Genomic DNA, 21,927 nt, shown 5'->3' with positions numbered 1-21,927 from the left:
AAATAAACAAGTGCCCAAAATGTGATTAAAAACAAGTGAGGGAGCGTATATCTGTTAATGGAGATGGAGTAGGTAGAACCCCAACCCCTATTATATATACATACTCCCAAGTTCCTTTTTCCCAAAATTAAGTAGATATATATGGATTATAGTGTCTGCTACACTGCTGATTCCAGGGGCAGGTAGGGGCTATTGTTATAGAGATATGTGGATTGCTCCCTGTCAAGGGTCCATATGATAAGGATAGTAAATAACACTTAGCAAGGGCTATTGTTATAGAGATATATAGATTGCACCTAGGTCAAAGGTCCATCAAATAAGGATAGCAAATAGCCCTTAGCAAGTATCCACTGCTCCTAGTACAAAACAGCCCCCATATGCAGATCAGTCTATGTATGATGTTGATGTATTTAGACCCAGCTACAACAAGGAATCAGGTAAGTATATGTGCATAGAAAACACTTCCTCAACGCTGCGTTTCTCTAGTTACCCTGAAAGTCTAGCTCATCAGGAGGATAGATACACCCTTAGTGGTAGGACGTGGTACTGTGTAGGTCTGCCGATGAGCGCACCATCAGCCAGACCTTTTAAAGCTAAGCCATGCCCACAGTGGACGCCTCCTATGACATGGCGCCTTCTGGTTGGTCGTGACTATTCACATGTCATTTGACGCCCACGGGGGGCGTGGCTAAAGTCATGTGATTGCTCCTGTAAACACTAAGACTTCTGGCTGGCGAACTACAAGTCCCATGTTGATAGTGTTTCATGTAAATGGAAAACAGGAGAAGGGATTACTAGAAATAACAGAATCTTTACTGTCTTTTAACTGTATTTTATGGTCAAGCCAAGAATGATAAATCACAAATATGGCATGTCCATAGAGCAATTTACATTACAACACATCACTGTCCTCAGATTCACTGACTCAGATTTTTCTATATAAGAAAAAAAAGAGAACTGAAAAGAGAAAAGTTAACAGAAGATTAAACTAGAATGGAGTATCAGTCGTGAATCATTTTACTCTAGGTCTACCCTGTATGGATGACTTCTCTGACCAGTTGAGCTTTACCAATTTACCAACTCTTATCTAAACATATCATACAAGACAGGAAAGGGTTAAGGGGTGTAAAACTGTCTTAGGTTTAGCTTGCCTAGCAAATCCTCTACTGAGCAGATCACTTTAAACCATTTTATCTTATTCAATAGAGCCATCAAATATTCTATATTTCAAACTTATTTAATTCTGGAGAGCCAATGGGGATGTAGACGGCTTCCAATATTTAGCTATCAAGCATCTCTCAATATTGAGTATATGAAACGGGAGCCTAGTGGTTCACTGCCCTAACTTAAAGGGAAGGGAGAATGTTTACTTTTAGAACCTTTCAGCTTACTAAGAAAATCTTCAGACCTGATTGTTCTGCTTTGTAGGTTTGTTTCCCAAACCATTGATGGTAACTGTACTGTGCATTATTGTGCAACACTGCAAGACTGGTGTACAGAGCACAAATAACATGATGGCTATATATTCCCAAATTGATGTAAAACGCTGCAATACATCATTACGAGTACAAATATTTAGCAAGTGTCAGCTGGAAAGTTGATACCTATTACATCAGTGTGAGGCAGATAGAAACAATACAATTGTCACTCTTTTGTCTATATGAAATAAAAAGGAAACCTCAAGTGAGGCAATTGCAAATACTGTTTTATGCCGTTTAAATCCCTAACTAACTATAAGAGATGGATAAGATCAGATGAGTTCCCTAGATAACACGCTGCTTGTTAGAATTCTGAATGCCGTTATATTAGCCCAAAGCATTTCTCTTACTGAAGTAAAATCCAATGGTGGCAGTGAAAACAAGGATTCTTCAATCACAATGGGTTAACTGGTGGGAATATATAATTAAAATGATATTACCCAAGAAGGTCATTTTGGAGCCAATACATTTCAGTACTGGAAGTGCATGTTGAGATTAATATATACATTATCTAAAATTAATAAAGAGGAAACAAAGTAATCATGACAAAAATAAAAGAAAACAATACTTTTCACAGTTTTCTCTTGGGTAAAATATAAGTGATAGTCAAGCAAGTTGGGCTGAGTTGCAATTTTCAGATTGGTACTAGATTATATACGGTACTGCTGATGACATGTATATCCGGAAGAAATTTTTCCCCCTGAAATAGGACAATTGGCATGAGCCCCATGGGTTTTTTTGCCTTCCTCTGGATCAACACTGTAGTAGATTGTAGAGTTATAGGTTGGACTTGATGGACTGATGTCTTCATCCAACCTCACCTACTATGTAACTATAATCTTGGATATGCCTTCAGTATTTCTAGTGGTAAAGCTCTTTAGTGTGCTAGGTAACATAAACCTAAATGCCACATTAAATATGATATTCACAGTTAACTTGGTATACACCTGAATCTTATATGGTCAATAATCACTGAAGGAATGTCTAATTTTCCTTCCTTTTTCTTCCATTTACACTCCTCTAATGTTCTCTTTAGCGCCTCTGCTCTCTAGCTTCAGCTAATGTCAATGGTCATCCCACATAGTTGGATACCCTAGATAGAGTCTGTGAAATCTGGGAACATTGGTTTTCCTCCTTTCAAGAAATCACTTCCTTTCACAAAGCCTTATCGCTTTCTTCCTAACTCGGGTGTATGAAGTGAAGGTTCCCCCACACACAGGATCACAGTATGCTACCTGATCATGCAGCAATGACAATCCTGTTCTTAACTTTTTTGTTTTACGTTTTAACCATGCCTAGCAATCTCTATTTAATATAATGTTTTTCTTAAAAACAAAAAATCATTTATAATAATGTTTACAATATCTGCCTCCTACATAAGGAACACTAAATTGTTCAACTGTCCAGAAACATCTTCAAATTACCACCTCCTTAAAGGGGTTTTCCGGGCATTTTTTAAAAAAATCTATTGGTGCAATTAATGGGGTAATAAATGTACCTATTGTCAGGGTCTGGGGTTGCTAGGTGGGGTGGCATAGACACACAAGTCCAGTTTCTTTTAGTCCAAAACAAAGGTAGAGTTTATTTTCACTCAAAAAGGTAGTGTAGCAACAAAAGGAAACAATACAAAAATAAATACCTGCCCGGCTAGGCTCTAACTGAACATAGAATAGGTTACCTCACCTAGAATAACAGAAATCCCCCCAAAAACAGTAGAATCATTCAGGACATAGCTTCAAAAATATGACCTGTCTCTGTCAGCTCTCCAGCCAAGCTCTGCCAAAGGTCTGCTACTGGAGTAACTTCTTAAGCCTCCTTGACATGGAGACTCTCTGCAGCTGAGTCGCTGCCAGATCATCCCCAAAGTGTGGACTGGAGGGGGGTGGAATGACAGGTCCCACTACCAATCTACCTGTCATTCCGAAAAATCCAGCCCAGTACTGAGCATTTACCAAAATGCTCAGCAGACGAAAGTTGTCTGCTGAGAACAAACATTCCTGGAGTTTTCTCATCTTACCCACCTGAGTAGTCTGGGTGAGATGTACACCCCCTCCATTACCTGACCAGCCATTGGCTTACACTATATACTTTTCAGTGTGTTTTGAGTGATATGGGTATTTCTAGGGGCCCCTTGTGTCTCTTACTTTTGTTTACATCCTGCTAAGTAACTTCCTAACCCCGTCTCTCTACCTATCCTATATGTCCTTCCTTACCTAATCAGCCCAACCCCCAACCCATATTACATACTTACCCTCCATGGCTTCTTCCTGTGAGATGGCCACTCCACCTCCTGTACCGTGTGCGCACTCTTTCTCCAACAACGAGTCACCTCTATTGCACCTGTGTAGACCCGCAGTAGAGGTGATTTACTGGAAGCAGTTTGCGCACACTGCTAGGAGAAGAGAGTGCACCCTGCCAGTACAGAGGGAGGAGCTGTCTCTCTCGAAGAAACCATGGATGGATAAGCATGAGTGGAGTGAATGGGGGAGTAGTAGTTATGATCCGTTTCCAGAAATGGGTAAATGGATCATCACTGGATAATCAGATAATGTTCCTGGGGCAGTCACATGACCTTCCTCAGGGATATGGGTAAATATAATTTTTTTTTTTATTAACCCCTTCCCGCCGATGGCATTTTTTGATTTTCGTTTTTCGTTTTTGACTCCCCTCCTTCTAAACCCCATAACTTTTTTATTTCTCCGCTCCCAGAGCCATATGAGGTCTTAATTTTTGCGGGACAAATTTTTCTTCATGATGCTACCATTAATTATTCTAAATAATGTACTGGGAAGCACGAAAAAAATTCAGAATGGGGTGGATTTGAAGAAAAAATGCATTTCTGCGACTTTCTTACGGGCTTTGGTTTTACGGCGTTCACTGTGCAGCCAAAATGACATGTCCCCTATATTCTGTGTTTTGGTACGGTTCCAGGGATACCAAATTTATATGGTTTTATTTACATTTTGACCCCTAAAAAAATTCCAAAACTGTGTTAAAAATTATTTTTTTCTAAAAGTCGCCATATTCCGACGGCCGTAACTTTTTTATACGTAAGTGTACGGGGATGCATAGGGTGTCTTTTTTTGCGGGGCTGGGTGTACTTTTTAGTTCTACCATTTTCGGGAAATGTTATTGCTTTGATCACTTTTTATTCAAATTTTTATCAGAATCAAAACAGTGAAAAAACGGCGGTTTGGCACTTTTGACTATTTTTCCCGCTACGGCGTTTACCGAACAGGAAAAATATTTTTATAGATTTGTAGAGCGGGCGATTTCGGATGCGGGGATACCTAACATGTATATGTTTCACAGTTTTTAACTACTTTTATATGCGTGATTTGAACTTTTAATTCTTTTTATATTTTTTTATATTTTAACTTTTTTTATTTATTTATTTTTTTTTGCATTTATTAGACCCCCTAGAGGTGTTGAACCCCAGGGGGTCTGATCACTAATGCAATGCATTACAATGCTAATGCATTGCAATGCATTGCAAAAAAGCATCCTTTCTTTTGCAGGCTGCATAGACCAGCCTGCAAAAGAGAGGCTTTGCAGACAAGCCTGGGATCCTGTACAAGGCTCCCGGCTGTCATCGCAACAGGACGTCAGCCCTGGAGCATGCTCCAGGAGCCGGCGATCCCGGCCAAAATGGCGGCGCCCATGCGCCGCCGGGAAATGGCGCCTCTGACCGCGGCGCCGGAGGGGTTAATGTCTCCGATCGGTCCGGGGACCGATCGGAGGCATTAGAGCCGGTTGTCTACTGCTTAAAGCAGTAGACACCCGGCGGCTATGGCGGCCGCCCGGCTCCCGGGCGGTCGCCATAGTTACAGACCCGACATGCGCCGTACTATTACGGCGCATGTCGGGAAGGGGTTAATAATGTTATTTAGAAAGTAGGAGGGGGGGGTTAAGATTAGTGTAGGGATTTCAAAATATCTCGGACAACCGCTTTACGAAGACCGCCTCCTTACCAAAACCTCATCACCTGTATTTATCTCAAAGAGGTTTCACTGTTCTTGAAACAAACAAAATAATTTGTATGCTTATTTTCATTTAATTTTCAGAGACTTGAAAAGTTTTTGACTCCATTTTCCATATATTTATCCATGCTACATTTTTGCCTACTTTTACAACTCACATTTCAGCATGTTCTCATGTTCACAAAGGATAGAATAGTGGAAAAACATCAAAAAATAATTATTCTGTGCCATTAGCAGCCTTTTCCTGGACATGTTCTGCCATAGGTAAAATTCCTTTAAGATATCTATAAATGCTTATTTTATCTCAGAGCTTCTCTCTGGCAGATTATTTTCCTAATGAATTATAATTAATATGCTGAGCAAAGCTTCTCATCCCCAGGGTTTAGAACTATTTCCATAAGCCATGGGTTCAGAATTAGTCTTCGACATTACAGTAAAGCCCTACTCCTCTTTGGAGATGCACATTTTTCATTGTCAATGATTTAGCATTTTTTTAATAGTAACCATTTCAGTTTCAATGACCTCACTTTACAATATTATACTTTTCCATTAGCACTTTCTTTGACAATGTATATTGTGTTGCATTTGGCAGGTGAAAACAGCCAGTGATGTGCTACCAGCTACTACTGCTCTTCACACCTACAAAGCAATGCCATGTCAGCAGTTCTCTGAACCAGTGGCCCATTACAGGTCATTTAGTGGAAATATTGGGGACATCCAAGGACAGTATGTCCAAAGACATAGCGGATATAGACAAAGGTTTGTTCAGGCAGGAAACCCTACAATGTTTTCTTACATTAGGTTAGAATTTTTGTATTTGGTATGAATTGTTATCTTTCCATAAAATAATCACAGCTACCATGGTGTATATGTAATGCACAATAATATGTATATTCAAGCTGCAAATATTTATAATTATATAGTCTTTTTATTCAATGTCATCAGTTTTTTCCAGTATTTCTGATCAAAATGAAAAGGAAGCAATACATACAAGCTGGCTTATCATACTGACCAAGTACATAGTCTTATCCATTTGCCATAGAGTATTAATTTTAAAAACACAAAACTGTCAGGCAACAGTGTTCAGGGATAAGAGCCAGTCTCTCACCTCTCCTTGTTAATTGTTATGCACAAGTGGGGGAATGTTGGGAGAGATACATGTTTGACAAAACTGTTTGGTCAAACAGCTATCTAAAGTGGATGGGCTGCCTAAGGGTTGGTTCACACTAGCATATGTATTCCGTCCGGGGAGAGTCCAAATAGAGACCCCTCGGACGGAATACAATCACAATTGCAAGTGCTGTGCTGTCAAAGTGCACGGACGCCATAGACTATAACAGGGTCCGTGGGCTTGCCGCACACAAATCATTTGTGCGGGCAGTGCGTGGCAAGCACATGGACCCCATTATAGTCTATAAGGTCCGTGTGCTTTGACAGCACAGCGCTTGCAATTGTATTCCTTTTTTTTTTCTTTTTGTAGATTGCGAGTCCCATATATGGCTCACAATGTACTTTTTTTTTTCTTCCTATCAGTATTTTTTTGTAGAATGGGAGGAAATCCATGCAAACACAGGGAGAACATGCAAACTCATTGCAGATATTGTTCCTGGCGGGATTCGAACCCAGGACTCCAGTGCTGCAATGCTGCATTGCTAACCACTGAACCCCATGTTGCCCCTAACTGCGATTGTATTCCGTCTGGTGGGTCTCCGTGCGGACTCTAATCGGATGGAATATATACACTAGTGTGAACCAGGGGTAAGTGTAAGCTCACACTGAGGAATTTGACACAGATTTGCATGTGGATTCGTCCCCCAAATCTGTGTGCAAATTCTGATACCCATTGTTTACAATAGGAGGCAGAGAACATAGCAGGATGCTAAAAAAAAATAAAATAATAAATTTCTTATTTTCTTATTTGACCTTGGATTCTGTGGCTTGAGACTCTGTGCTGATTAGGGCCATTCATCTGGGCCTGATCAGCAGGGGAAAGCCGTGACAGAATGTGAATGCCCTGCATCAGCATCCCACTGCTACTGTATAAAGGTGCTAAAGTGCTGGTTAAAGCCTTTTGCGGCCTAAGGGCCCATTCACACTATGGATACGCTGACTGATTCTGAACGTTAAAACAGTGAGGAATGTCCATAGACGAGTACTGGGGTAGGGGGGGGGGCGTGTTCCTCACCACCCAGTGTTATCAATGGGCGGTAAAGAATGCCCTCTCTCATAGTACAGCGCAATAGATGCTGCTGTGAGGAAGGGCGTTCCTGACTAACTGTCAGAAACGCCCTTCTGACAGTGAAGAGCTACAGTACCGGCACCGATAGCTTTTCACTGAGGGCACAGAACATGAAAACCGATAATGCGCTGAATTGAGCGCACTTTCGGCTTTCTAGCGGTATATTAAACTGCATGTGCCCCAAACGGTGAAAGGCCGTCTTTAAAATGGAAACCTGCATGTAGTTACTTTTATATATTTTCTTAAACTTTTTCATGCAATTTTTAAACCAATATCAAGAATGGATCATATAACAGAAAATCTCAGTGATGGTGCCATATGTACAGTATCATTGATGAGGAATGACATCATTCTTATAATAAAGGAATAGAAAATAAATTAAAAAAAATATTAATAAAATTTTAATATTCTGCTGTTGGTTTCTTTTCTGTTGAAATTATGTTACACTATAAAACAAATGCTTTAAATATTAGTACTATAACTATTATATGTCAGGCCATTCTACAAGACGTTACGCTTTGCGGTCTCATTCTGAAAGATGCGTGATATGACAAGATAAGAAACAACCTCCCGTGCAATTAGTTTTTGGATGCTTAGTAAAAGATTAATGGTTTGACAAAGCGTGTGTACTTTCCCACCAGTTCTATAACAAAGCGCATTGTTACTTGACATAGTGCGGTGAAACAGAGGACATTTGTTGAGCCATTCATTAGAACAATTCATTAATAAATGCACATCTTGACCACAAGCAAAATGCTTTACTCTGCATTATTTATGAAGTTCGTTAAACTAATTTTTATACAGCATTTCTGCCCAAGCATAAACCGACGTAGTAAAGCATAATGCATTCCATGGCGGTATTTTCCATATGAATTTTAATGAGTTGTAACCTCCTAACTTGCATTTAGAACATTCAGGAATACAATTTACTAGCTTTAATGCTGAGGCACTAAACAATAAAGATGCCTGCCTACAATACAGTCAGAACACTGCATGGTTTTATAGTCTGAAGTCAACAGTATTCTGAATTATGCAAATCTTCCACCTCTTTATGACACAATTATTGACTTTGTGGTCCTATGCCAAAAACATGCTTGCCATTCAGCAACGTAATCACTATCCTAATACTCAGAGAACAAATATTTCTGCATCATTAAGTTATTCATGGCAAATGTCAGGGTAAGAGTATTATAAATTTATTACTACATACATGCACGTGTGCACTGACCTGAAAATCAAAGCTAAATCAGGATAGCAACAAGATGAAGAGATGGGGGTGAAGTACATCACATTGTTAGCCTATATGTAATTGTGCATACACTGAATATGATTATATACAGTCAGGGTCAGACTGGCCCAAATGGGAACCGGTGAATTCCCTGGTGGACTCCATGTCTTTAGAGGGCACTACTGGACCCCTATTTTGGGCCCTTTCCAATAATGCCATTATTATACACTGGGGTCACCTCAGACCCCAGAGTATAATAATCGAAGAACCCAGGGGAGGTGATTAAATATAACAAATACTTTTACTCACCTCTCCTGGGACTACAATGGCTCACAGCATCTCCTTCTGGGGTCTTCCAGCCTGTGACTGAGCTCATGCGCCCCAGAAGTCATGGCTGAGGCCTGAGATTTGGCACCAGACATCACGTGGAGTGAGCCAGCGTAATGACATCAGTATGTCCCATTTGACTACTGAGGCCCAATCACAGGCCCCTGCAGTGACTTATGGGGGTGTGTGACCTCAGTGGCAGGCAGAAGAAGACCAAACAAGATGCTGAAGACAGCCGTATGGAGAGAGTATGCCTAGGAGAGGTGAGGCAAGGTGTGTATAAATGTTTGTTATTTTCTTTAAACTTACCTCGGCCTTTGATTATTATACTCTGGGTTCTGCCGAACCTCAAATATTCTTGGGAGCTTACTATACTGTGTAGGGTCACTGTGGAGCATATTATATTGTGTGGGGTCCACTGAGGAGCATATTATACTGTGTGGGGCCACCATGAAAAACAGTATACTGTGTGGGGGCCACTGTGGATCTTATTATAAAGTGTCGGGCCACCGTGGAGCATATTATACTGTGTGAGACCCCTTCATATTTACATCACACCTCATCTATTTTATAGCAGACATGTGATATCACAGACTAATTACATTGTATGGTCACTATAAAACAGATCCGTGCAATGTAAATAGCGAAGGGGTGAGGACGCTCACAAAAGCACTATGCTCCCTTCAAACAGTTGATCAGCAGGGGCCCAAAACATGCAGCTCCTAGATTTCATGCTGGGCACTGCTCACTCACCATATTCCTGATGACTGCAGTTATGGGTACTATATTTGTATGGGCCATATTAATGTTAATTCCAGGAGCCACGCTACTTTTTTTTTTTTTCTTTAAATGTAGATTGTGAGCCCCACATAGAGCTCACAATGTACATTTTTTCCCTATCAGTATGTCTTTTTTGAGTATGGGATGGAAATCCATGCAGACACGGGGAGAACATACAAACTCCTTGCAGATGGTTTTTTGCCCTTGGCAGGATTTGAACCGAGGACTCCAGCGCTGCAAGGCTGCAGTGCTCACCACTGAGCCACCGTGTGGCCCCCACGCTACTTTTTTTGCCATACATAGCATAGAGGAGGGTTAAGGTAGTGCAGTGGTGTACATCATATGGCGAGTGAGAAGCATGGCATTGTTATTACCTGTAGCCACGCTGTTTTGGTGCAGCTGCTCTGTACGGGTCCTGGTGGTGGGCCTCTAGAAAATATTCCACTGGTGGGCCCTAGACATCCATGTCCAACACTGTACACAGTTTCACTTCAGCCTACCCAAAGAGAGAATCTGGGCAGACAGCTCCACACCACACCAGTGTTTCTATAAGTTACAACTGAAAAAGTACATCAATGCTTGCAGGTCACAGTTTCACCAAGCAGATTGCTTGGGGTAGTTTTTGATTACAGCAGTACTTTGTAGCAGTTCACAGAAATTACACAGCATTTTCACTGAAAGCAGGTAACAGCCTTTTCAGATAGCATTGGCGTCTCAAACCCACAGAGCAGTGTCCCTGTTTATACAGGGTTGCGCTCAACTCACACGGAACGTACTGCCCAAGTTACACTATGGTCACTCTACACAGACATGTAAGTGCATGGGTGGCAATTGAAGTCTCCAGACAGGATTTCAAAAAAAGAACATAACTCCTAGTGTAGTTCATTGTCCCCAGTGTGATGGTAAAACAGTAGGCTGCAGCATGGAAAAGATTAATACCTGCAGCACAGCCAATTGGTGCAACAAAGTTTAGCTTGAGGCAAATCATCCCACCTGCTTTTGCCTAGAAAGTACCAAGAAAAGAAGTTCACAATGGTTCAGCAATACTAGATAAGGTGATAGTACCGTGTTTCCCCGAAAATAAGACATTAAAGAGGACCTTTCATCAGATCGGGCACATGCAGTTTTATATACTGCTGGAAAGCTGACAGTGCGCTGAATTCAGTGCACTATCGGCTTTCCTGATCTGTGCCCGATGTAAAGCGCTATCGGTCCCGGGACCGTAGCGCTTTAGTGTCAGAAGGGCGTTTCTGACAGTTAGCCAGGGATGCCCTTCTGCCCAGCAGCACCTATCGCGCTGTACTGTGGAGCGGGGAGGAACAGAAAAATAAAGAAGTTATGGCTCTTGTAAGACAAGGAATTAAAAATATAAATCGAAAAATGCTTGTGGTGGGAAGGGGCTAAAAGATATGGCCCCTGGAAAAAGGCATGTAAACTAACTCTTATTTTCTAGGTGTATTTAGGAGAGTAACTCTCTGGTTATCTCAGAAAATAAAAATGCCCAAAATAACTACCGTAAATGTCACATTCCACGTTTAGGCTCCATGTAGCAAATATATAGAGAATATAAAGATATGCAAATAAGGCAATTGGTGCACTGAGGTCAGACTTTAGGCTGGTCTTACACGACCGTAATGTAAGGGTTTTCAATTGTGGATCATTTGCGGACACATTATACTCAATGCGGCTTCTTACACCACTGGATATTTTATCCGTGGTGTGGCTGGGCCGCAACTGTGGTCTACAATTTATAGAGCATGTTCATAATGTCCGTGAATTGCGGCACTGCACGAACTCGCCCATAGAACTCTATGGGTGAGTGCGGCAGGACACGGACATCTGCGGAGTGTATGTTGCCGATCAGCAACTAGTGTTGCTGATCAGCAACATGCTGACCGTAGAATCATTACAGTAGTGTAAGACCAGCCTTAAGCTCCCTGAAGCACTGATCTCACCCCTCATATCCCTACCATCTCCTCCTAAAAAAATCTGTTATACAGTCCCTGCAAAGTGAATGAGATTTTTTTTTTCATTCAATCTCATCTCTACTTTGTGGCAAAAAAAACCACAGACAACTGCAGGCAACTACTGCAAAACACATTGAAAAAGCAATCTAAAACATAAATGTATTGTGTTTTCAGTTGCATTTTTTAGCTGTCTCTTTAGCCTAAAGGGGTTTTACAAAAGTTAACTACTTGCAGATCAGTTGTTTGAATAGACCGCTGTGTTCAGTTGAGTATTGACACCTCCACAGAATGCCAAGCTCTGTGCTGTATATTGAGTAGGGGCTGTGCTTGGTACTGCTCAGCTCCATTCACATGATCACCAATCAGATATTGTTGACCTATCCTAAAGATAGGTTGTATATATGCATTCTTAGAGGGGAATAATTACTTTTGGATCTATTTACAATCAGGTTAAGTACTAATATAGGCTGTGTATAAAACAGTATCTTTCTTTTTTTTTCTTAGATCTCTTATAACATTTGTTTTAAAAGTTCATGAAATTGCTATTAAAGGGATTTTCTGAGACCTTTATATGGATGGTCTACTATTAGAATGGCAAACTCCCTTTAAGTTTAAAAAGTTACCACAAAACAAACCACAAGACTTCTAGAACAAGGCCCTTTGGATAGACAAGTGGAGATATTTAGCCTTCTATATACAAAAAGTATTCTTCAGTCAAATATGAGGCCATCTAATGACTTTCCCATTGCATTAGTCGAAGTCTAGACCTCATCCCAGTTGATCATGGTATCACGGGACCTTAAGAGAGCTGTGCATAAACAAATGCCAACAAACCTCAATGAGCTTAGAAAACATTCCTACAGAACAATGAGAAACCGGTAAAAGTCATGTAAAAAATTACTTCAAAATTATTTCTGCTAAAGGTAGATCTACAAGCTATTGGTTCATGAGGGCTGTACTTCGTTTTTCCCAACTGGCTTTTCCATATTGGCTTAATTTTTGAATAAATAATGAAATGGTAGATCACCCAATTCTAAAAAGGACCAGATGTTTGTTATTAAGTTCAAAATAATTCAGATAGGGTATACTTTATTTTTTTTGCAATATATAGATATTCACACATACACTATATGGGAAACCTACAGAAACTTTAATTACATCCTACTCTAATTCTTCTGGGAAGTAGTGTGCCTGTGAGAACTTAATATTTGTCCAAAGTGCTGGCTCACAATTTCTGTTCTAGTTTATCCCAAAGCGTTTCAATGGGGTTGAGGTAAGGGCAATGTGTGAACCAAATTCTTCCACAAGAAACTTGCTCAACCATGGCCCTGTGGAAAGTTATGCTGGAACAGAAAAGGGCCTTCCACAAACTCACCCAACTATGCCTCTAAAGACCTTGGGGAGCAGTCACGGTGAAACAAAAAGGACCATTCTCAAACTAGAAATAACAGTCAAGTAGACCACTGTAATAGCAATTACACACAGAGCCATGTGGACCCCATAGATTATAATGAGGTCCATTAGGTGTCGGCATTTTGAAACTGATAAAACAGGATATTGTGATGGAGTGTCCAATGGAGGATGCGGTACAGATGAGAACTAAATTCCTGAAAGGTCCCAGGCCTATCTTAACTTTATGTCTGTTAAGACTGGCCTTTGGTATGCCTCAAAAACTGTTTACTCATGGACTGGAATACAGCCAGTCGTATTATTAAGCCACGGAAACTCACTGACTTTGCGCAACACCACTGTTATATTATATTGCCGAGTTTTCCATACTGAATTGCTGCTGTCCATGACAATGGACAATCCAGCAGCCATTTCTGGGTTTATACCATGCCAATTCCCTCCTACCCCCTTCCCGCAACTGCGATTGTCAAATCTGATCGGCCAATAGCAGCTTTTCAGCACAGATCCAATGATGTGCTAGCAGATAAGCTGGTATCCAAAATAGCACATATACATAGCACCAATAACTTCCGAGCATTAGGAGAGAATTCCCCCCTCCCCCCTGGATCATTGCAATCTGTACAGACAAATTTCAGTCATGGTAGGTAGGTCAAATCAACAGTAGCTGCACTCACATCACTCCCTCTGAGAATAGTGAGCCGGACAGTTACTGTGAGCTTCTTGTAGTGCCTCCTGCCATTACCGACTATTTCTCCCTTTCACTGTACTGTAATTTTCATTTGACTTTCAGTTAATGGGAAAATAGTGTAGGATTTGCTGAACCCTGTGCTGGACCAGGGTTATCACCCCTATGTGGATAATTCGTACAACAGCATCCCACTCTTTAGGTGCCTCAGTTACAGAGGAACTGCAGCTTATGGGAGACTGCGCAAAAAGCAGAGATGCCTCCCTAGGGTACAGGTTGTGCAGCCCTTAGAACATGCTGGGATCAAGAATAAGGACAAGAGGAATGTCCTTGTACTGACCACAATTCATGGTAACAGTAGTGCCCCTATATGTGGTACCAGTATCACTACCTCCAAGCCTAACAGCATCCTGGCCTATAATAAGTATATAGGAGGGGTTAATCTATCTGACCATGTTTTGAAGCCATATAGCGCCATGAGAAACCAGAGTGTGGTATAAAAAGCTGGCCATGCACATTGTACAGATGACACTGTATAACGCTTATGTGATATTACAATGTGCAGGACAGGAACATTCCTTGAGTTTCAGAAATAAGTTATCAGGACCCTGATATTTGGGGACCAGGCTCCAGTACTTCTGGAACTGCAGAAGCCCGTATTGTAGTAGGGCAGCACCTCCCAAGTGAAGTATCACAATCTGGAAATAAAGGCAAGACCCCCCAAAAAAAGGTGCAGAGTGTGTTCCAAAAGGAAAGACACCATTTATCAGTTTAACAACGACCCCATTTATCAGTTTAACAACGACCCCAAAGAGTTGGCCTATGCATGAAGGAGTGCTTCAGATTGTACCACATATCAATGGATTATTAATTTTATAAATGCATTTTCCATGGTTTATCACCTCCTTATAGCATGATATACTTCAACTGATTTAACTTTCAACCTTTCTTATGCAGTAATTAATGAAAAATTTAATTTATTTCCTTGAGGGGTCTAGTTTAGAAAATAGGGTCACATTTTAGAGGTTTCCACTGTTTTGGCCACCACAGAATCCTACTAATATTATAAATGTGAAAGTTTGTGTGTCTGGATGTTTGTTACTCACTCAATCACGCAAAAACTGCTGAATGGATTTGGATGAAATTTGGCACTTCGATAGTTTGTAACCTCAATTAAAACATAGACTTCTTTTAGCCCGGTAAATCACATGGCCTCACGACTGTTATGACGAGCTGCTGAGATGCCGAAACAATAACGGGCACAGCACAAGGAACGAGTTTAGCGGCAGGCCAGCTTGACAGCTGCCGAAACCCCGAAGAAGGTGGATTATCAACACCAACAACATGCTCATAATATGGCTTCCCAGCGAGCTGCTGAGATGCCGGAACAATCATGGGCACAGCGCGAGGAATGAATTCAGCAGCAGGCCAGCTTGACAGATGTGGAAACGCCGGAACAGGCGGATCATCAACACCAACAACACGAGCATTATATGGTGTCCCAGCGAGCTGCTGAGATACCGGGACAATCATGGGCACGGCGTGAGGAACAAGTTCAGCAGCAGAACAGATTAAGAGCTGCCGAAAAGTTGGAGCAGACAAACCATCGATGGCAGCAATTTGCTGAATATAGACGGATCATTGACGCCAACACGCAGACGAAGTGCAGGCATAGGCTAGTACAATAAAAAAATGTTTTAAAACTCATCCACAAATCCATCCATAGCACTGTACCTTCCAACATCTCCTTCCTTTTCACCATCCTCTCTGTTCTGCCAATAACCGTAGACTTGCATGCTCTTATCCAAACACCCCACTCCAGTCTCCAAAACATTTCTTGAGCTGTATCATTGCACTTAAATGCTTTACCCTGGATAATCAAACTAATACCCAATACAGCAACTTCAAAACTGCCCTAAAATCATATATATTTAGGTGAATTTTCAAATGACCTGATCACATTGTTCTACACCTCTGCACACTTAGCATACATTTTTTATCCTATGATATCTTTTGTATTTTATTCCTTCGAACTTAACCCCTCCATCTAGAAGTTACCCTGTGCTCCCTGCATTTAACATCTGTATATTCATAGATACTAGCTGGTGAGTGGTTCATACAGCTTCAGTTATACAACCTTATTTATTAAAAGATGGATGGACCATTGTACCAAACAAGCCCTCTGACTTCTCCCTATTTATTCATATCTTGTAAGCTGTATGGGCACCACCGTGTGCCCATACAGCTCTAAAGCTCCTTGATACATTCCTTAATAGGTCTAGTTTACAAATTGGGGTCACATTTTTGGTGTTTCCACTGTTGTAGCCCTTTTGGGAGCCCTTTTTAAATGGGCCATGGTACCTGAAAACTATTCCAGCAAAAGCTAGTTAGTGCTCTTTCTGTTTCAAGCGCTGCTATTTGCCTGTACACCAGTGTATTATCACATTTGGGTATTGACGTGTTCAGGAGAAATTGTGTAATAAAATGTGCATCCGTTTTTACAGTAAGAAAATTTGGTTGAACAGGGCAATGCATAGATGGGTGAACGCCACGAGATTTGATTTACCAAATATTCATGAGGTTTTTCCTCCTAGTTCATTACCTAATGTGCTCAGGGGAGGAGAGTGAAAATAACAAGACAGCTATATCTAACCTTGCCTCACCTCTCTTTTTGTCTGGCGATTACTTCTTCTGGTCTCTTCCAGCACCTGAGTGACATCATGGGTTGGATGGGTCACCTGTGATTGAGCCTCAGTTGTCAGTGTGCACTCAAGTGAATTTACCTGTGATTTACCTGTGTGTGTGTGGCATCATTCATCGGTCAGAACAGGCCAGGGAATGGGCTTTCTGTCCGTTAAATACAACAGATTAGGATGTCATGGAGATAAAACGGGTCAAGACTTTGCACTTTTGACATCTGTTTTACAAACAAAAGTCTATTAACACTTTTTTGTATCAAAACAGTCCTGCTTGTAAATAAATAAATATATACCGTATTTTTCGGACTATAAGACGCACTTTTTTTCCTCCCAATATGGGAGGAAAATGTGTGTGCGCCTTATAGTCCGAATGCAGCGTGCAGCGTCTGTGTCCTGTCTATGAGGAGCAGCACGGAGAGCAGCACGGTGCCTGCCTGCTCTGCCCCTCCTTCCCTGTCTGTGTCGCATGTTTGCAGGAGCGAGATATGAGAGGCAGGGAAGTAGGGGCGGGCCAGACAAGTGAAGGAAGCGTGGTTTCAAGCTTGCCGAGAAAACCACGCCTCCTTCTCCCGTCTGGCTCGCCCCTCCTTCACTGCCTCTCAGATCTGGCTCTTGCAATGAAGCCACACAGACAGGGAAGGAGGGGCGGGCCAAACGGGAGGAGGAGGCGTGGTTTTCTCGGCAAGCTCGAAACCACGCCTCCTTCACCCGTCTGGCCCGCCCCTACTTCCCTGCCTGTGTGGCTTCATTGCAAGAGCCAGATCTGAGAGGCAGTGAAGGAGGGACGAGCCAGATGGGTGAAAGAGGCGTGTTTTCAAGTTTGCTTAGAAAACCACACCTCCTTCACCCGTCTGGCCCGCCCCTTTTTCTCTTCTTGCATAGCTTCACTGCAGGGTGTCTCTTTCCATCCATGGATGAGAATAGATAGATAGATTAGATAGATAGATAGATAGATTAGATAGATATGTTCAAATCACCCCCATATCCCTAGAATACATATAAAACAAAAACATTACTGTGAAACACATACACATTTGGTATCCCTGTGTCCGAAAGCCCCTGGTTCTATTTACATTGGTGAAATATTATATTATTAGGTTATTAAATATTTCACCAATTTTTTTTCCTTAAAATTTTTTTTTTCCCTATTTTCCTCCTCTAAAACCTTAGTGCGTCTTATGGTCCGGTGCGTCTTATAGTCCGAAAAATACGGTAGATAGATAGATTTGAATGACCCCTAACAGACATGATTGCAGGGTCAAGTCCCTTAGTGGGGCTGTATAAAAAGTATTTTAGAGTGCATTTCCTGAAGGATTTGTATTATATTAAAGACCTAAGGGTGACTTAATAGTAGGCAAGTGCTTTTCATGTTATGGCTAATCAAATGTACCTGGCACATGCACAGACCAGGCACTCATGCTTTGGCTAGCATCAGTATCTAGCCTGAACTATATCTAGCCTGTATCTAGCCTGCAGGGTCAATTTTTAAAGGCACAAGACTTCTGCCATGTGGTATTTGGGGAAGGTGATACTTTTTGCTGTCAGATTCCCTTTCAATGCAAAGTTGTAATTGTGCCAAAATGATTTAATGTGGTCTGAGACATGGCTTAAAAACAACTTAAGGCTGAGGCCCTACGTTGCGGAAACGCAGCTTCTTTTGTTGCAGATTTTGCTGCATTTTTTTGAGCCAAACCTAGGAGTGGCTACAAAAGGAATGGGAAATACATAGGAAGTTCTAATACTTTTACCTTCTGTTCAATCCGCTTCTGACTTTGGCTCAAAAAAACGCAACAAAATAAGCTGCGTTTCCGCAATTTGGGACCTTAGCCTAACGCCTCACATAGCGAGCCACAGTGAAAAAGCATTGCATCTTCATCTAGTGCTTTTCACAGGAAAACTCTGCAATTACATGGCAATGGTTTTTAAAATTGCAGGATGTCCACTGTGGATATTTTTAGTTATTAGAATCCCATTTTGCAGGTACTGTAAAATGCTGTGTTTTTCTTTCTTTTTGTGCTGCACAATTTACGTATCTTTGGTTGCTTTTTTTTTTTTTTTTTTTAACCCCTTAGCGACCCTTGACGTAACTGTCGTCTAATAGAAGTGCTGGGATTTTGCTATTCACTGCAATACAGTAGTATTGCAGTGAATAGTATGAGCGATCAGACCCCCTAGGTTTCAAGGTACCTAAGGGGTCTGATCATAAATGTAACAGAAGAAAAAAAAAAGTTTTTAAAAGTATTAAAAAAATAAAAAAAATATAAAAGTTCAAATCACCCCCCTTTCTCTAGATTAGCTATAAAAGTAATTAAAGAACATTAGACATAAACATATTAGGTATCCCCGCGCTCCAAAATGCCCGAACTATTAGAATATTAAAACATTTATCCCGTACTGCGAACGGCGTAGCGGCAAAAAAAAACAGCCAAAAAGCGTTTTTTTCAACACTTTGCCTCCTATAAAAAATTGAATAAAAAGTGATCAAACCATCAGATCTTTCCCCAAATGGTATCAATAGAAACGTCATCTTGTCCCGCATAAAAAGACACCACAACCAGCTCCATACATGGAAATATGAAAAAGTTACAGGTGTTAGAACATGATGACACAATTTTTTTTTCTATTTTGCAAAGTTTATCATTTTTTTTTAAAAGTATCAAAACATTTCAAATACTATATAAATTTGGTATCACCGCGTTCGTACTGACACGTAGAACACAGGTAACATGTCATTTGTACCAAACAGTGAACGCTGTAAAAATTAAACCCATAAGAAAATGGCGCAAATGCATTTTTTCTCCAATTGCACCTCATTCTGAATTTTTTTCCAGCTTCCCAGTACATTGCACAGCATATTGAATGGTGCCATTACAAAGTACAATTTGTCCCGCAAACAATAAGCCATCATGTGACTCTGTGAACTGAAAAATGAAAAAGTTATGGCTCTTGAAATGTGAGGAGGGAAAAACGAAAATGCGAAACCAAAAAATGGCCTGGTCCTTAAGGGGTTAAACAAAGTCAGGAGTGGCTTAAAAAGGAGTGAAAAATATAAAAGGAAGCTCTCAAACATTTCCACTTCTGATTTTTCTCTCTCAATAACCCATGACGACTTGACATGGGTCAATTTTTGGCCAAATAAATTTGGGCTTTAACTGATTTTGAGAATTTTTTTTGTAACACATCTTATTTCATGTTAGTTGTAAACTTCGGTCAATATTTTGTGTGTTTATGAAAAAATAGGAAATTTGGAGAACATTTGGAAAAACTACAAATTTTCAAAACATGGAATGCTCCGCTTTTCAGATAGTTATACTATCTGAATTAGTTACTAAATATTATCTACCATATCTCTTCTTTATATTGGCTTAATCTTTAATCATCCTTCAATTTATTTTTGGATGTTAAAAAGTTTACAAGTCCAACAGCAATTTTCCAAACCCATTTCCTAGGGACCTCTTCAGTTCAGGGAAACTTATTAGAAACTAAACCACTCAAATAATTCAAAAAAGCGTTTGGAAACTTTGCTAATCCTTTAAGTGTTAAGCAGGAATTAAATAACATGTAAGTCAAATGTAGACATTGAATTTTTTTTCAATAATACATTAGATATTCACACAGGGTTGAAGAAGATAATGCATCACATAATTTGTTATATATTTCTCCTGAGCACGGAAATACTCCACTGCTGTTTAGCCAGAAAGCACTGTGCCAACGGGAAGGAGTGCCACAGGGCATTTGAACAGCAGATTTTGCTGGAATATTTGTCAGGTGCCATGTCATTTCCCAAGCCCCATAAAGCACCAGTCCAATGGAAACCTTCCCAAAATGACCCAATTTTGGAGATTATAACCCTTCAGGAATTTACCGTATATACTCGAGTATAAGCCGACCCGAATATAAGCTGAAGCCCCTAATTTTACCACAAAAAACTGGGAAAACTTATTGACTCAAGTATAAGCCTGGGGGGGGGGATTCACCATTGCAGATAAAAAGTCTGGTCATGTGCATTACAGTTTAGTAACTCCATGTGCCTCATAGTAATAGCAGTTAACCCCGTCATGTCCCTCACATTAACCCCTGTGTGCCTCACATAAGAGTTAATGATATGTGGGACATATGGAGGTAATAATTAGGTATCTTCATAATTAAGGTCCTTTATTAGTACCCTCATGTGTTTCACATATTAGTAACCATTATATGGGGCACACAGGTTAATGTGAGGGACATGATGGGGTTATCTGCTGTTAATGTGAGGCACATGGAGTTACTAAAACTAAATTATTAACCCCAAATGCCTGACATTACTAGGAATAGTAACACCAGCAGGTACCTGTATGTTTTACTTTCACTTTATAGTAGCTTCCTCTCCTCCATACGACAGACATCTTCTATAAGACACAATTAATCCTGCACCAAATGGCCACTGACTTATCTGCAGATGTTACATACCAGTGGCTACAGGACCTTTGATGGCATCACAGTCACGTGACCTAATCAAAACCAATCACAGAGCTGTAGCACTAAAGGACCTACCCCTTCATTTAATTTATGCAAGTCCTTCCAGTTTTCTGTGCTCTGTGGACGCTGACTCGAGTATAAGCTGAGGGTTTTTTTTTTCAGCATGAAAAACGTGCTGAAAAAGTCGGCTTATACTCGAGTATATACGGTACCTTTGAGCATTAGACACCACAGCAGTTTAAAAGATTTTATTAAGATCAGGATGTGAAATGCCAGTACAGTGGACTCCACTGACACCTTATCCCCCATTTTCGAAACTACACCACTTAGAGGATTTATCATAGTAAGCTTTTTTAAAAATAAATAGTGTTTAATTTAGTTTCCAGTAGCTCCTATGATTGAGGGTCGCTTATAGTATTTTTCCCTTGTAAGCTCTATATCTGAGGTGTATTGTGATATATGCTTACACATATCCTTCCTGCCACTGTCATTTTTGTCCTAAAAATTTAGCAAATTTGGGTTTTTTTGTGGACTCTGATTGTGGGCATTAGCTCCGGTTCTCTGCTGTACAATACACTGGAGACCCGGTAGCTATGGCGACTGCTCTACAACAGAGCGGCCACCATCATCTTTACAAGCCCAGCATCCGCTGTAATAGCACGGTGGATATCTGGAT

The 21,927-nt window shown here is 40.7% G+C and overlaps 2 protein-coding genes across 2 annotated transcripts in view; both read right to left on the bottom strand.

Moving 5' to 3' along the window:
• The window catches only part of GPR37 (G protein-coupled receptor 37), a 39,890-nt gene that overhangs the window by 13,046 nt on the left and 4,917 nt on the right, over positions 1-21,927 (bottom strand). The gene's annotated exons all lie outside the window — the stretch shown is intronic.
• The window catches only part of POT1 (protection of telomeres 1), an 82,350-nt gene continuing 61,428 nt past the window's right edge, over positions 1,006-21,927 (bottom strand). The window contains exon 16 of the mRNA XM_075274255.1: positions 1,006-1,886. The gene's annotated coding sequence lies outside the window, so the exon portion shown is untranslated. The remainder of the gene's footprint in view (positions 1,887-21,927) is intronic.

This window comes from Leptodactylus fuscus, chromosome 5 (genome assembly GCF_031893055.1).
Source record: "Leptodactylus fuscus isolate aLepFus1 chromosome 5, aLepFus1.hap2, whole genome shotgun sequence".
NCBI classification, from domain to species: Eukaryota; Metazoa; Chordata; class Amphibia; order Anura; family Leptodactylidae; genus Leptodactylus; species Leptodactylus fuscus.
The sequence above is the reverse complement of the archived record's forward strand: the minus strand, read 5'-3'. Positions and strand labels throughout refer to the sequence as shown.